The sequence below is a fragment of the Pocillopora verrucosa genome, chromosome 7 (assembly GCF_036669915.1).
Source record: "Pocillopora verrucosa isolate sample1 chromosome 7, ASM3666991v2, whole genome shotgun sequence".
Lineage (NCBI taxonomy): Eukaryota > Metazoa > Cnidaria > Anthozoa > Scleractinia > Pocilloporidae > Pocillopora > Pocillopora verrucosa.
The window spans coordinates 45180-63056 of NC_089318.1; the positions used below are offsets into that span (position 1 = coordinate 45180).

The 17877-nt window shown below is 38.3% G+C and overlaps 1 long non-coding RNA gene across 2 annotated transcripts; it reads left to right on the top strand.

Annotated features, from left to right (window-relative positions):
* Nucleotides 1-1734: 1734 nt before the first annotated feature.
* Nucleotides 1735-15780, top strand: LOC136282151 (uncharacterized). Of its 2 annotated transcripts, XR_010718126.1 has the most exons (6): nucleotides 1735-1950; nucleotides 11756-11861; nucleotides 12269-12427; nucleotides 13084-13156; nucleotides 13522-13585; nucleotides 14379-15780. It is a non-coding gene; the product is annotated as an uncharacterized lncRNA (long non-coding RNA). The 2 variants fall into 2 exon arrangements; XR_010718125.1 differs by lacking the exon at nucleotides 11756-11861.
* Nucleotides 15781-17877: the final 2097 nt, after the last annotated feature.

The following is a 17877-nucleotide window of genomic DNA, read 5'->3' on the forward strand; positions in this document are numbered from 1 at the left end:
ACCCCCTCTCCCCCCCTTATTCTTTTTCCCCTCCCATACTAGGCACACGGCTAGAAATCATGTCCTCGCTAGCTTTGAAACAGGAAAAACCAAATATATTTTTGAATTTTTCTCTTCACCATAGTTTTTAATATTATCTCTTCCCCTTGATAGTCTTATATCGAGCATGATCTGCACTTCCCCCTCCCCCCTCATCATGTTTTAAGTTACTTTAAAAAAATTGATAATTTTAATCTTACATGTAAATCTGGTGGTTAGAGTTTAACATTAAAAATTTGGTTGTTGCAAGCTTTAATTCAATGTATAATGTAAAAATTTTAGATCTAGATGTCTAAAAAGCTGGTGGTTGCAAGCTTAAGGACTAGGACCGCAAGATTCGTTCCAGGTGCTGACTTCTTAATCTGCGTTTAAAATCTAGATTGAGTAACAAAGTTTAAAAGAATCGTCCAACTGGTTGCATGAGGAAACCATTCAATAATTAATTGTTCTCTGTCCAAATGCTGTTTTAAAAAGTAGGATGTTTAGAAGGCGAGAGCTACGAGTTGTCCTGCGAGATATATCTCCTCTGTTTTCAAATAGTCTGATGCATATACAGTCATGCAATTTCAATCGGAACAACAAATTTTTCAACATCTCTTGGGCGGCGCTTAAAGTCTTATAAAATGCCAAAAAATAGTTATTAAAGCGGTCGACAAAGCCGGCGCTGTGGTCGTTTGGCGGGCCGACCTCAACAAAAGAGAAGCGTCAACTCTTTGAAACCTATTTTTATGCAAAACTTTAAAAAAATCTCACCTACAGAGAACAAAAACTGTCCAAAGCATTGCGAACGGCCTTCTAGCGAAACAAAAACTGCCACAAATTTAATCATCACAAATCTTCAAACAGTGCACATTTCTTTCTTTCTTTTAACCAAAAAATCACAAACCCAACAACCCTGGTCGACCCATCGTTTAATCCTGCAGTTGCTCCACCACACAGATCTCTACCTATTTATACTCTGGGAAAAGAGAAATCACATGGAGACATATCAGTCTGGCCAAAGCTATGTAACCTTTTTTTTAACTGAATGTAAAGCTTTGTCTCTGAGCAGATCTATAGGCTTCCTGACCATGAAAAACAAACTAAGGATATGGGGATGACGACGCTTGCATAACTTACACTCTGGTGGAAGTTTTGGGTGACAGAACCGCGCGAATGAGCGGCGAAGTAACGGAGAGAATGTGAAGGAATAAACTAACGCTCGGCCGCATAAATCTTCCTTGAACGAAAAAAAACATTCAGTCACGCAAGCTATAGACATACAGAAATCCTTTTCAATTCAAGAAGTCATCATTTCAAACCCCCCCTTCCCTCTACCCGCCTCCACCACCCCCCCCTTATTCCTTTTCCCCTCCCCCTTATTCCTTTCCCCACCCCCCACCCCCATATTAGGCACACGGCTGGAAATCATGTCCTCGCTAGCTTTGAAACAGGAAAAACCAAATATTTTTAAAAATTTTTCTCTTCACCATAGTTTTTAATATTATCTCTTCCCCATGATAGTCTTATATCGAGCATGATCCGCACTTCCCCCCCCCCCTCCCCCTGCCAGAAAAATATATATCGAGCTCAGTTGCCCGGGAACAAATATTATTCAGCTCGGTCGGACGCGAGCTCGATTTGATTCGAGTGCGATTACCAAATCGAGCTCAATTTGATTCGAGCTCGATTACAAAGATTGTGACTCGAGCTCGGGTAGGCTTTCGAGCTCGAGTCACTTATATCGAGCTCGGTTGCTCAGGATCCTTCTAGTCGAGTTGTGACTCGAGCTCGGATAGGCTTTCGAGCTCGAGTCACCTATTTCGAGCTCGGTTGCCCAGAAACAAATATTGATCCAGACTGGGAAAGAGTCAAACACTGATTGAGGAGGACGATGGCAGGTAGTGTTGTTGCAAGAACCTTGGTCATTAGGTGAGTATTTCGTAAGTTTTCGTTAAGTTTCAGAGATAGCATTCAAAGGGAAGGTGTAAAAGGAAGTGGGAGCAAATGTATTGGAAACAGAAATTTTCCCAAAGCACGAAAACCCCAGGTCAGGTGTAGTCATTTCGGGTATAGAAGGGTAAACTTAAACTTAAACTTCGCTGGAATGGGACTTAATACAGACAAGAACAAACTTTTGGTAATCCTTAGTTTATTGTAAAATGTAAAATTTTTATGGTTAACTACGCAGGGGAATACTTGTGTCACTTTTAGATGAACGTTCAGTGATATATGTATACTATTTTAAAAACAAATAAAACAACTTCTGGTTTAGAGCAAGATTTTATAAACCATTCAACCACTGTGCAACGCAATTCCTTTCCTTCTTACCGAACTAACCAAAAGTAGCAACCTTTTAAAGCAAACTTGTATCTCGAAAACCTCGAGCTGGAGGTAATACTTCTTAGCAAAGTAATATGGGTACTAAACTGTGTTTTTCAAACTCTCATTCCTAATGACAAAACACTCAGCTGAATATTTAGGCTTGCAGCTTGGGAAAAGTACTTAATTGCTTGTAAACATGAGGATTTTTGTCTGTCACTGGATGTTCCTTTGGCCTTAGCGAGTTGCAAAATGTTGAGTTGTCTCACTATTAAAATGTAGCCTTGGTGACATCTAGCCCATCTACACTGACAACTAACAAGGAATTCTGAGGCATCCAGAATTAGATCTTTACGGCTTAAGAGGCCATCTCTCTTATTTCCACCCTGCCAATTTCACCTTAAACTCTGTCAACAGAAAGACTATACTTAGGAAAGAACTAAGTTAGATTTGGTTTGATTTGAAATAATTTTCTGGCTGCTTTAGGGGCCATAATTATTTCACCAGTTGGTAGGGACTATCACAACTTCTCGGAAATTGAATAATATGCATATTTTGTAACATTGTAAAATATTTGATTTGCATAGTTAAGCCACGACATTTATATCAGATCCCTTAACAACCTTTCTAGTTTGCTAAGAAAGTTAGAATTTCCCTCTCCATATATTTGAAAAGGCAAACTTTAACATATTCTGACCCCTATATATCAGGGAAAATTATTTTTGACATGAAATTGACCGGGTGGAAATAAGAGAGACAACCTCTTAAGTATTTCAATTTTTTTTCTTTGTAAGAGATAGTGATGATCCTTTAGTCAAGGTCTGAGCAGAAAATCCTTACAGCCTTATTGATAACTTTTTAACTCCCAGAAGTGATTGACATGTAACTTCTCCCTATTAATAACACTTATACATCATTTAGCAAACAGGTGATGAGAATACTCAAACTTATCAGGTAGAAGTTGTCATCTTGATCAAAACACCAAATTCTTGTAACTAATACACAAGGAAATATGCAGCAGCTAGAAAGGAGAATTAACAATCAGATCTTGGGAGTCAAAGGGTTAAGATTCTGGACTCAGTCAACATACTTACTGCCTAAATATAACAGAGGCATTGTGTAATGGATCTTAACTGAACTGAATGAACACAACTTTATAGGGAATAACTTTCTTAAAAAACTTAAGGGCTATGATTAATCGTTTGACCCCTATGAGTGACTAGCATCAAACTTCTCCTTACAACATCACCCCTGAATTACACATTCAGTTAACAAAAACAAAGGAAATGTTCACCAGCTTAAGACACTCTTGATTGTTAAACTAATTTTTGTTGTTAACACTTGGGAAATGTATAAAGACTGGTATTGAGAATATCCCCTCCTGATGTTAGGGTGTAAAGGGTTAACAGTGCACTTTCTGAATGAATGTAGACATTGTTGTACTGTAGGCTGTGTTGTGTTCATTCAACATTAACCCTCTACACTCTAACATCAGTATGCACACTCTCCATACTGTACTTACACATTTACACAGGTGCTGACAAGGAGAGTTTGTTTAATAATTAAGAACTTCTCCAGTTGGTGATCATTTCCTAGACTCTCATGACCTTATGTGTGATTGAAGGATGATATTGTCAGGAGAAATTAGATTCTAGTCACTCTTAGGGATTAAAGGGTCAAGTAGGAAATAGTAAGTTAATGGTACAGTGGAACCTTGATTTAACTAACCTCTATACAACGAAGTTCTTGATATGACAAACAATACTTCTGTTTCAGCCCAGCTAAAGTTACAGTAATATAAATGCCACAGAACCTCGATATAACAAACCCTAAATATAGCCAATCAATGTCTCCAGCCCCTTGGCACTCTATTAAATCAAGTTTCCACTGTACATGTTATCTATTTCTATATACTACTTGAAATGAAAAGGTGGAGAATAAAGTTGTGTACCTTTACACATAGCCAGTATATCAAACAAAAAAAACCCCTTAAATTATAATAGAATATCATTTAATGGCTTACACTTGTGAACTTATGGTTAAGTGAGGTACATATAAAATGAATTTAGTAGTAATTTTGGATCTGCCTTTGTCTCGGTATGATCAAGTTTACTGGTAGTACTGATCACGAGTGATGGTACACAACTTATTTCTAGTGTTTGGCATCTTCCCTTTTTCTCTTTCCCTTTCGATTCCTGTGAGATCTTTGGTCCTTTCTCTTTTTTTTCTCCATCCTGGCTCCTTCATCTTTCTTTTCATGGTCATCATCTTTTGTTTCCATGTGAAAAAAGGTGAAAAAATGAGAGATTAGTTGAATGTTGTAATGTGCTCACTGGAATAAAGGCAAAAATGAGGGTTGGTCATGTGTAGATACTAACAACTGATGATAAAAATAACAAACTAAGGGGCTTGTTGGAAATATTTTGGGATGTACCCTCAAATAAAATTAACAAACAATTTAAATGTTTTTGGTAATTCACTGGAAGAAACAGGTACCTCACTGTGCTTCATCATGGCACAAACATTGCACAAGGAAGTTTGATAAAGAAGAAGAGTTATTATGAGTAAGAGTTATTAAGACTAATTATGAAGTTGGTGGTGTTAACATTGGTCATCATAATCTATTTACTTTTGTGTTTACCTTTCATTGTCTCTGAGAGTTCCTCTTCATCTGAGGGGTAGTTTCCTTTGAATGACACCTGCAATGAAACATAGGCAGAGGGTAGTATGCCACTCATGGGATGAGTGGCATATCACCCTCGTGTAGGTGCCGCTGGGAAGTATTATCCAGAGAGTTTAAATAATGTAATGGCCCATTTATGAACACTTTCATACAATTTGGACTCCTTAGGGTTGAGGAGGTGGGAGGGGTTGGGTCCGAGACGAGTCTACAGAAAAATAATGGCTTTGAGGGGGAACCATCCCCCTAAATCAAATGTTGGAAGGAGGGAGGTCACACTAAATATCTCAGTAATTGTAGAGTTTTGTATCCTATTTATGTGAAACTACATGTTCAAAAATCAACAAAAAGTATATACATGACAGTTTCCATCCCAACAATTTTCAAAGTATCTGAGTAACTGTAGAGTTTACATGATTTTACACTATTTAGATAACACTACATGTTCAAAAATAAACAAAAAGTATATGCATGACTGTTTCCATCCCAACAATTTTCAAAGTATCTGAGTAACTGTAGAGTTTACATGATTTTACACTATTTAGATAACACTACATGTTCAAAAATAAACAAAAAGTATATGCATGACTGTTTCCATCCCAACAATTTTCAAAGTATCTCAGTAATTGTAGAGTTTACATGATTTCATACTATTTTGATATATCTACATGTTCAGAAACAAACAAAAAGTATAGAAACATGCATCTGCTCATATAATTATACATCCTCTGCATTTGCATGACTTTTCATCCCAACAATTTTTAAAGTATCTTAGCAATTGTGGATTTTACATGGATTTTGTACTGTTTTCCCAACAATTTTTAAAGTATCTTAGCAATTGTGGATTTTACATGGATTTTGTACTGTTTAGATAACACTACATGTACTATATGCTTTTGTCAGCTTAATAATATGTGTTCTGCACTTATATGGCTGTTTCCATCACAACAATTTTCAAAGCTAGGTACTCTTATTAAAAGACATTTTATCGGGTTAGATGTGCGCAATATCCCTCATCTTTAGCATTGTCAAGCTCTTCCTCACTGTTGTGCATCTGTGAGAGTTGCTTTTGTACTTCTCATCTATGCCATACTCTTCAGGATACATGAAGGAGTACTCTTAATCTCTGACTTCTTGAGGTTTGAGGTAGTTCGACCCTCTTGGCATTACTGAAATGGTATCTTCATAAGAGCTGTGCGAGGTATGTCACATCTTGACTTTATTGCTAAGTTCTTGCCTGATATTTGTGGTAGTTCTGCTTTCTTGGCATAACTGAAATGATATCTTCACAAGAGCTGTGCGAGGTATGTCACATCTTGACCAAACAGCAAGCAAAAAACTCTCAACATCTACTCTCTTTCAGGGACAGCAAGGCAAGGAGGGTGCAGTAAACATATTGGAAGATTATTACCCAGGTTTCCGCCTCAGTTACTTTGTTCTAGTAACATGTCGATTTCGAACCTTTTCTTTTTCCTTTCGATTTTCGATAGTTTTCTTTATTACTTCTTCTCTTTCTGATGTGGTGTCTTCGCAGATTTCTTGAATATGCTTCAATAACTTTGGCTTCTCTCTCCAAGTGTCTGTATCCTGTGTTGCATTTAACATCCTGAACTCGACACACTTCATCTGCTCTGCAAGAAGTGAGGAAATTGTTATCCTTGCCTCAAAATTGAAAAGCAAGGGATCACGAAGGCAACATGTGTGGTTGATAACCTCCAGCATATCAAGGTGATGCAGTTCAACAAGAAGAAAAGAGCAGAGCAGCCAAAGGAGAACAAAAAAGAAACCACCACAAAAACACAGGAAAAAGTCTCCCTGATTATGCTGGGAAAGATTGGTTTGAAGAATGTACAAAGGTAAACAATTTTGAAAGAGGGGGTAAAGTGCCTCAAGAAACATTGACTTGACTAACATATCTACAACAATAAGAACTACACAGTGGAGGTTTTTGCAAGGTATTGGCTTTTCCAAATGAATCCTGAAGGCCCTGGTTTGCAAACACAACTGAAGGAAAGAGATTTAACATGTAAACAATCCTTGCAAGACAGTGAAAACCCCAACATAGCTGAAGATAAGTAGAGCAAAGTGAAAGCCATACAAATAGTAACAATGAGAATGACAATGATTCCATCAACTCTGGAGAGGAAGATAACTCCACAAATGATGTCCTTCTTGCTTTTATCAATAACTAGAGAACAAGTTGAAAGGCCAGCTGCAACACACCCAGGAAGATTAAAAGGACCCATAAGAAATTGAGTCATAAATCATTTGATTCTTAATTTTAATCCTGGAACAGTGAAGAAATCTCACAGCTAACAAACCCAAATTACTTTTCAAATTAATGTCTGAAGAATGATCGAGTTATTACCATCATTATAATGAACAAAAAATAAAAATAATAAAGCACACTGCAGAATACATGAGTGGACTAAGGGGACAAGGAAGGCTGGGGGGTGGGGCAATTCATCAGGAAAAAAGCTTTACATTGTTGGGAATAACCATAGCAAAAAATGACATTTGTCATGAAGTATCCGATTAAGTATTAATATTAACCACAAATTAAAAACATCAGGTTAGAGTTAAGGTTAGGGGATACTTCATAACAGTTTTTTGGGATGAGGAGAAGGGTAAGGGGACAACGTATAGAGCTTACTGTCTAGCTGGATTTTGAAAAAAAAAATTAAGAATACATAAGAAGAGCCTGGTCAAAGTATACCAGGATATCTAAGGATACCAGGTCGCACTGGACACTTCTCACGAAGAGCTGGTCAACAGTGGCCCCGGAGGGATTACAAAGGGGAATGATCTAAGGATACCAGGTCCAGCTGGACACTTCTCACGAAGAGCTGGTCAACAGTGGCCCCGGAGGGATTACAAAGGGGAATGATCTAAGGATACCAGGTTGCACTGGACACTTCTCACGAAGAGCTGGTCAACAGTGGCCCGGAGGGATTACAAAGGGGAATGATCTAAAGATACCAGGTTGCACTGGACACTTCTCACGAAGAGCTGGTCAACAGTGGCCCGGAGGGATTACGAAGGGGAATGATCTAAGGATACCAGGTCCAACTGGACACTTCTCACAAAGAGCTGGTCAACAGTGGCCCCGGAGGGATTACAAAGGGGAATGATCTAAGGATACCAGGTCCAACTGGACACTTCTCACGAAGAGCTGGTCAACAGTGGCCCCGGAGGGATTACAAAGGGGAATGATCTAAGGATACCAGGTCCAACTGGACACTTCTCACGAAGAGCTGGTCAACAGTGGCCCCAGAGGGATTACAAAGGGGAATGATCTAAGGATACCAGGTCCAACTGGACACTTCTCACGAAGAGCTGGTCAACAGTGGCCCGGAGGGATTACGAAGGGGAATGATCTAAGGATACCAGGTCCAACTGGACACTTCTCACGAAGAGCTGGTCAACAGTGGCCCGGAGGGATTACAAAGGGGAATGATCTAAGGATACCAGGTCCAACTGGACACTTCTCACGAAGAGCTGGTCAACAGTGGCCCCGGAGGGATTACAAAGGGGAATGATCTAAGGATATCAGGTTGCACTGGACACTTCTCACGAAGAGCTGGTCAACAGTGGCCCCGGAGGGATTACAAGGGGGAATGACCTAAGGATACCAGGTCCAACTGGACACTTCTCACGAAGAGCTGGTCAACAGTGGCCCCGGAGGGATTACAAAGGGGAATGATCTAAGGATACCAGGTCGCACTGGACACTTCTCACGAAGAGCTGGTCAACAGTGGCCCCGGAGGGATTACAAAGGGGAGTGATCTAAGGATACCAGGTCCAACTGGACACTTCTCACGAAGAGCTGGTCAACAGTGGCCCGGAGGGATTACGAAGGGGAATGATGTAAGGATACCAGGTCCAACTGGACACTTCTCACGAAGAGCTGGTCAACAGTGGCCCCGGAGGGATTACGAAGGGGAATGATCTAAGGATACCAGGTCGCACTGGACACTTCTCACGAAGAGCTGGTCAACAGTGGCCCCGGAGGGATTACAAGGGGGGATGATCTAAGGATACCAGGTCCAACTGGACACTTCTCACGAAGAGCTGGTCAACAGTGGCCCGGAGGGATTACAAAGGGGAATGATCTAAGGATACCAGGTCGCACTGGACACTTCTCACGAAGAGCTGGTCAACAGTGGCCCCGGAGGGATTACAAAGGGGAGTGATCTAAGGATACCAGGTCCAACTGGACACTTCTCACGAAGAGCTGGTCAACAGTGGCCCGGAGGGATTACGAAGGGGAATGATCTAAGGATACCAGGTCCAACTGGACACTTCTCACGAAGAGCTGGTCAACAGTGGCCCCGGAGGGATTACAAAGGGGAATGATCTAAGGATACCAGGTCCAACTGGACACTTCTCACGAAGAGCTGGTCAACAGTGGCCCGGAGGGATTACGAAGGGGAATGATCTAAGGATACCAGGTCACACTGGACAGGGCTTAGGAAGAGCTGGTCAACAGTGGCCCTGGAGGTATTAGGAAAGGGGAATATTGTAAGGATACCAGATCAATGTTAAAATAAGTACAGTTACAAATAAAAACAGAGGTCATCATTTAACCCTTTTACTCCCAGGAGTGATTAACCTCTAACTTCTCCCTATAATATTCCTTCATGATCTAGCTAACAAGTAATGAGAATACCTAAACTTATCAGGTAGATGTTGTTACGTTGATTTAAAAACACCAAATTCTCACAAGTGGTTTACAAGGAAATGTGTAGCAATGAGAGGGGAGAATTCGTAATCAGATATCTGGAGTTAAAGGGTTCAGATCTGAAATCGAGAATTAAACCTCTATTTTTTAATTTATGACTTTTGCACCTACCAGTGACTGCTCCAAGTTAGTCATCTCTTCAGTGTTCTGAAAATTTGTCAAAAAAAAAACAAATTAGACCATAGCAATGAAAGTGTCTGTCACGAAGACACATAAAATAACTTATTATGCTACCCCAGCTCACGCTGTTTTTAAGTGTTTAATAATTTTAGAGAATTTACATAAGTAAGAGTTAAATCATCTTTAGAACTAAATGTGTTTTGAATGGGAATGCGTTATATTAAGACATTGAAAAAATTAAAGTGGGTTCTGATTGAAACATACCCTCTCTAAAAGGTCCAGGACTTCGTCCCCTTGTAGATGATCAGAGTGCCTCACCACTTCCCTTCCTCGCTGTAGTGTGAAGTGGAGCGGTACTTCAACAAGCGAACCAATCCAGTCATAGACTTCCTGTTTATTGTTTTCATATAACCAAAAAAAGAAAACATGCATCACTTACTATCACCACCATCATCATGTAGCAAATATTATATTATATTCTTACCTGGAAAAAGGCATTTTTCTCAAAAGCCCTGGAGAACTTTTTTCCATTGTTGATATGGACGCCAATGGTTGTTCCACCACCATTAGTTGGTGGTGCTGTCACCCTCCCCCTGCGTTGAGCCCTTGTTTGCTGTAAAGACAAATATTATTATGATGGATATTATTACGACAGATAAGGCACATCACAGTGCGCACAATTATAAAATAAACATATGTGGGTATAGTTATTTAAATAGAAAATCACTGTATACAATTGACATAGATTATGAATTAGTTGAGATAAATAACAAGGGTATATTTCATTCTTAATTTTTTCAAACCTTACATGAACCTAAACTTAAGAGTTGAGAGAAAGCTGGACACAGTGCACCCAATTATAAAACAAGCAGGCTTGCTTAGGTATATTTAAATGGAAAGTCACTGTATACTCTTGACATAACATTAGATTATTAATTTTTTGAGATAACTAATAGAAGACATGTCATTCTTAATTTTTCCAAACCTTATATGTATCTAAAACTTAAGAGTAGAGAGAAAGCAGATGGTAACTTACAGAAGTTTCATCCTGATTGTTTACGGTATTGTTGGAGCTGGTTCCCAGGGAGCTGCTAGCAATGTTAGTGCTATTGCTGGGGCTGGACTGTAATGCCTGTTATGAAAATTAAAGTGTTCTAATGGGTATATTAGGGAGTAAAATTAAAATAATGTGATTTTGTAAGTGTATCCTTTCAAATTGAATTCTAAATTAGGGGATATTGTGTACCTGGTACTGTAGCTCTTGACTTTGTCTTTGTTTCCGCCAGTCATCCAACTTTTTCCTGTTGAAAGAAGTACCTGTGTCAGTACCTTTCATTCCCATTTTTTAAGTTTTAATAATCATTTTAATTGTGAATACATAAATAGCTGAAAAGTTTCAATCCATACCGTTCATCCCTCATTGCGGAATATAGAGCCTGTGCTCTGCCAATGGACTCTTGAAGACCCGCACAATCCAAGTTTGATTCTTGTAAGGTACAAGGTACAAAACATGTTGGTGTTAAAAAGACTAATAGATTGAAGCTATTCTTGTTGTAGGTATGATTATTGAAGACTTCGCAGAGATTCTTTCAGAGGAAATTTTGTATTTGTTGCACATGGAAGTTAGAAAAAAAGAAAATGTCTTTGAGACATCCACATTCCTTTTTTGTTTGTTGTTTGTTTGTTTTTTTTGTGCATCATAAACAATCAATGGATAATCAGACTACTAGTGAAGGAAACAGAGGAGCTAGCAAATTATTCTACCCCAGTCATGACCTTAATGACAAATGATACACTTTAAAAAATGAAAGGTGTCATTCATATAATCACAATATAGATTTCAAATTTCAAATTTTTCATGTTTACCCTCAAAGATTTCCACGCACTGTGGCATGTTTCTGCTATGACATGGGGCCAGAACAAATACAACAATGCCAGGGCTTTGTGAAACGCCATATTTTACTCTCACTGCAATTAAAGGTACAATTACTCTTGTGCTAATAATAACATCTGCAAAATCATCTTGATATAACGACAATAACAACAGTGATAACTATGATAATTATAATTATTACAATAATACTCCAAAAAAATAAACTAATTAAAATTAACACTTGGGTGCATTTGCTTTTGCATTCTGAGCTAAAGACTAGGTTTAGCTACCTTTCTGGGCTTCATGGCTGCTGTCTTTGGCAATCCAGAAGTAAATATGTGGGCTGTTTGCCACAGTGTTGAGCATGCTTGAAAAAGTAAATACAGAGAAGGTTAATAAACATCAAATACACCTGAGTTAAACAAATGTGGAGGCGGAGTAGGCAGAGAAAAATCAATGAGGAAACAAAAGCAAACACATTAGTGTACTAACCTAACCAATCTTCTCTTGCTAGCAAGAGGACAGCTGAAGGGCAAAAGCACAGCCACCATTATACGACCATCCTCTGTTCCTTGCCATGTGAACTAAGATAACAAGAGAAACAGTTCAGTAAGATATGTGCATGAACATGAGTGTACTATTTGAATTGTTTACAGCTATTTTCCCACAGCAGGTAATCAAAGGGAGAAACGGGTTTTGTTTGACAGATTAGTTTGTAGCTCTTGGTTTTTTTTTTTTTTAACATGCAAACTTTCTTTTTTTCTTGCCAATCAAAGGGTAGGGTATGAGCGTGATTGTGATCACATCTCATTCTATGTGGGTTTTTCCTACATACTGATAAACAAGCTAATTACCTCTTCAAAAGAGTGGATCAGAAATGAAATGGCTGTGCTTTGCCCTCTGTCCTCTAAAATATTGATACATTGCAGCACCTCAGTGGTCCTGCTATGAACACCTTCACCTATAAGAAATGGGTAACCATGAGGAAAGTGATTTAGTGATGTATGAATGTATTCAGTAGCATTATACACTACCTGTGCTTTCATTGCTCAGTTTGTCATGCACTATCTGAGGTAAACTCATCACAATCATACCTGTTATCACTCCTGATGTTGAAAAATCATCAGTGACATAGCCATCTAGAAAGACAAAATAATAATTAAAACAGGTATACTAGTTCATTGATAAAGAATAATGTAAATGACAATTTCTAGTCTTATTAAGCTAAATGACTGGGGCATTGTGGTTGCTAGGATATGACCTCCCAAAGTACTGACACAGATGCATTGGCTTTGGTAAAAATGGTTCTTGTAATCTTTCTCACAACAGATGCATGGCAAAAAAGGAAGATAGCATGGTACAGGCATTAAGGAAATTGATATCCATTTAGTGAGACATCAAGGTGAGCTTACAGAGTCTAGCCTCTTCTGAGTAAACTATCACTTCTGCAAAAAAGAAAAAGAAAAGATAGGAATTACTTTGATGTAATAGGTGATAATGTCACAAATCATTATTTCCTTTACCTGCAGGATGATACAGATTCATCACTAATTTTCATATGTAGTTGTGCCTTTATAAGTCCATTATTTATGAGTTTCTTGAGTGATGTGACTCAGATTAGTAGGTGTTTTTTTCATTCAATATACATATGGCTAACTGGAACTGGAACGAATAGCTATGGGTTACTAAAAAAGTGCTTCCTTAATCTACAGTTTTGACTTACTTGAACATCCTTTTACTCACCATTAATGTCATCTTCTGAGTCAGATGATACAACAGATGGTCCTGCATTGTGGCCTAACCAAGGAAAAGGTGCAGACATCAAGATCAGGTCCATGTCAGAATTGTGAAAGTTCTTTAAATTAACTTAAGGTTACTTTCCACTTTCAGGGGTGTCGTTCATGAAAACACTTGTTTTTATGCTAGTTTCGTATAAATTCTTGCAAACTTTACATCAGAAGAAAGCTTAATGACAGCAGTTTACAATAAAAATACGATTTAAATGAGTTTTCCTCTTGGGAGTGTTATAAGCCAGCTAGACGAGAAACGATTAAGTGTTCTCTTATTGAATTTATTGAGTATCTTCATCAAGATCAATTGAAACTGTAATTGCACCAACTCACCGCCATGGTTTGAATCTGACTCATCTGACAAGTCTGAGCTCTCATCTGTTGAGTAACATTTGATTTAAATTATAATCGCCTTATATACACCCATATACACATTTAGAACACCAATACAAAAAGTAAATTGAAAAAGTAAGACAAAACTGGGGTCATACCAGATGTTGATCCTCTTGCATTTGCAGTTGCCATTGCTGTCAGATATCTTCGTGTAGAAGCTATGATGTCAAAAGCAATTCAGATTACACATAAAATTCAGAATTAAATTAGAACTTGTCATATTTCTTTGATTTTCATCGAGGCAGGATAAGATATACTCACTGAAAATAACTTCACTTGTCTAGTCAGTAAATTGAATTACAAATGGAAAGACAAAGTCTAAGCTGTTGGTAGTATAAACCAATACCTTTCAACTCAGACTTGTAATTAGCAATATTTTCAAATTTTTGTGAAAGATCTGAAAAGCTTAATTTCAAACAGTGACAAAATTTTTTTTTTCAGTTACCTCCATCAACTGGCAAAGGCATCAGATCCAGTGAAGTGGATGTGGAGGGTTGAGCAACTGGCAGTGTAGATATAAGGCTGCTTGAAGATGGGGACAGCAAAGTGGCCCGTGATGATGTAGATGTTAAGGTGGCAGTGGATAGAGATGTGGGTGGTAAAGTGACTGTGGATGATAGAGATGTTGAAGTGGTTGTAGATGTTGATGGTAAATTGACTGTGAATGATAAAGATGTCGGTGGTAAAATGACTGTGGATAATGAAGATGTTGAAGTGGCTGTAGATGTTGCTGGTACAGGTGCTATGGACGACGAAGATGTTGAAGTAGCTGTTGATAATGAAAGTGCTGAAGAGGTTCCAGATGTTAGTGGCAAACTGACTGTGGATAATGAAGTGGATGTTGAAGTGGATGTAGATGATGAAGTGGAAGATGACAAAGCTGTGGTGAAAGAACAGTTTATGCATGTACATGTTGTGATCAAATGTCGTCATAAATTTGATACATTAGACTGGAAATGGGCCTATAGAAGATTCTCACAAGTGTTTGTGGATACATTGTATATGACATATAAACCTTCAACCTTTCAATTGTTTAATGTCAAGGTATGCATTTTGATTTAGCCAGCCTCTGTTACTCGGTTAATATTTGGAAAAATGCAATAGTCATGCACATCACTATTTCTAGGGTGATGAGATAACAAATGACCAATTTCTTCTAAAAGTTCTACTTAGTATCTGGAGGTTTATTATTTTCCTTTTAATGTGTGCTAGAAGTTGCAAGGCTGCAGGGAAAGTCACCTTACTAAGATAAGTAAGTAAAGTATCAAGTAAAAAGATAAGTTTCATAGGAAACTGGTTATAAATTAGACTATGCTTATTCAAGACATGCTCCATTTGAAGAGAACAGTTTAAATAGTATGCACTTGTAAGGTTTAGTTGATGTAAGTAACACTTTAAATGTAAACAGACCTTGACTTGGTAGAAATATAAAGATCTTTTTCCTTCTACTTCCACCAAAGTGGTCCATGAGCTGCACACCACTTTGAAGGCCAGTTGCCACTGTCCTCATTGCATGCCCTCTTGCATATGATGTAATTATTTCCAAGCTAGTGTAATAAAGTAATGACAGAAAGGTGATTGTAGTTACCCACACTAACCTTTTTCTGTTAAATTGAATTTAACTGTGAATTTATTTCTGTAAGGTGCATGCAAATATACATTAATTTTGAATGCACATTTGCTTTTAGTGGCATTTGCTCTAGATTGACATAGATTGTAGCAACGACAGAAATATTGCATAGTATGTCATGAAAAAAAAGTATTGTAGGTTTAAATAATTCAATGTGTACTGGAACAAGGAAGGTTATTATCTTAGATGTCTAGACAGCTGTTGTTAATACAATTGGCCAACATTTCATTTAATTTTTTGTTGTTGTTGATTTGTTTTTGTTTTTTTGTTTACTTCATCTGGATCGACCAACGATATTCGATGTTTCTTTAGATAATCAAAATTCACCTTGAAAGCGAGACTAAGAGGACAGCAACAAAGGAAATCAAGAAATATCCCTTTCCAGTTTCTCTAAACCTCGCTTTCATGGAGAATTTGATCTATCGAAAAAAAGCTTAATCGGGTTAGCGTGAATCATGAATTTGAGCATGACCTTCACACGAACAGAAAACGACAAAAAGTAAATCCTACACAATTCCACACCTCTTTTGTAAACTTTGCATTAAACTGATGGAACGTTAGGAAAATTTGTAACTAATTCCACACAATAATACAAATGACTGGATGAAGACAACAAAAAGACGGATATGTGCGCTGTTAGCCACTTGTCATTTATGTCCGATGCTTATCCTGTCTACTGGCGACAGCTTCTCAATGTTGCAAGACATCTAAAGGAAGATTTTAGCAACCTTAGTTTTCTCTCATCCACGTTTACATCCAATCTTGCCCCTTTTCGGCATTTCGCTGCTTTTATTACGGTACTTTTCACTCTTTTCTCTGAAACCATTTTCTACCTACGATACAGATTATGAAGGCAGCAGCACTTACCTGCTAAGGTCTTTTCCTGTAAGGGGAGGAAATGCTCTCACCAGTAAGTCTCCGATTTGGGAAGAGCTGTCGTTCTTTGTAAACGATATATCAGAAATCCGCTTGGCGGTAGCGAGCCTGCCCAGCTCAGTCTTGTTTGGCACGCTTCTGTGCCGTTTATCCAAAAAGACAACAGTTCTTTGGAAAGCGCGCTTGCTATGGTTCATCTCGTGGAGTTAAACACTTAATCTAAAATGCTTAACTCCTTGCTGCACTAATATTCCCAAGGATGACGCGAAACCACGCCGAAAATGAAACTGACCGACGTGTATACGTATTAATAAAAGGCTTTTGTTTCGTGGCACACCCATGTCACCTAGGCCTGTCGCTACGGGACATTTATATTGATAGTTAAACAATATTAGGATCGTTTGCCGCAAATGCGCTAAGCGCACCCTTTTATTCGTTTAATTGTTCTTTAATTCCATGAAACGGGCAAGTTACCCTTTTCCAGGAAATGATGTCCACACACAAATACACACACACACTCGCACATGCAGAATGGAAACTTGATTGTTTGAACAGGGAACTTGACCCTGGGTAACTGTCATTTCGCGGATCGATTGTTGCCAGATCAGTATCAATTGTTATTGATGAATACGTGTCAAATTGTCCAGGAAATACACATTTCCCATTGAGGTTCACAAGGTTATAAACATCGTTTACTTATCAGTTAGTCTTGGTTCTTTCACTAAAAGCAAACTTTGCTTGGATTAGATCACTTCGCTGCTTTATTCATTGCCAGATTCGCTATGTCTAATGAGCATTTTGAGTTTACTTCTCCTCCCGGAGCGCTATTCAACTGTTCTGTATGGTAAGTCTTTTTTGTTTTGTGATGATTTTTATCTTTCAGCAACTGATCGTTTTCGCTGTCACCCATCGAGAGAGAGATCTTCAGTGGAGTAGTTAAGAAATTTAAATGTCATAGGAGATAGGCTAAGGAAGAACTTTTTTAATTTTTAGGTCTCTTTGTTTACCCAAACTTAAGATATTCGTCGAAATGTTTTGCGCAAATTTACAGAGCCTAGTATCGAGTCGCAATTGTCGTGGGTGTATCTTTGGTTCACCAACATTGCCGCTGAAAAATAGTGCAAAAAATCTGGAATTTACTTGGCTATCTAGCCCACTGATTATCTAAACTGAAACAACAAACATGTACGAAAGCACTTTTTCTAACACTTAATTTCCTAAAAAGGCTCAAAAGTCGACAGATAAGTCTATATTTTTCGACAACGCAGAGCTGTATGCCAAGCATCCACCATAACTCTGAACTTCAAATTGCGCTGGTTTCCAAACCCAGCTTGAAGATGCCAGGTGAAAATCTGCAATAAAGCAAGGCTTAACCTGACATTTAAGGAGAACGACCGACAGCATTCAGAGCATTCATAAGGCAGAAGTTCTTTT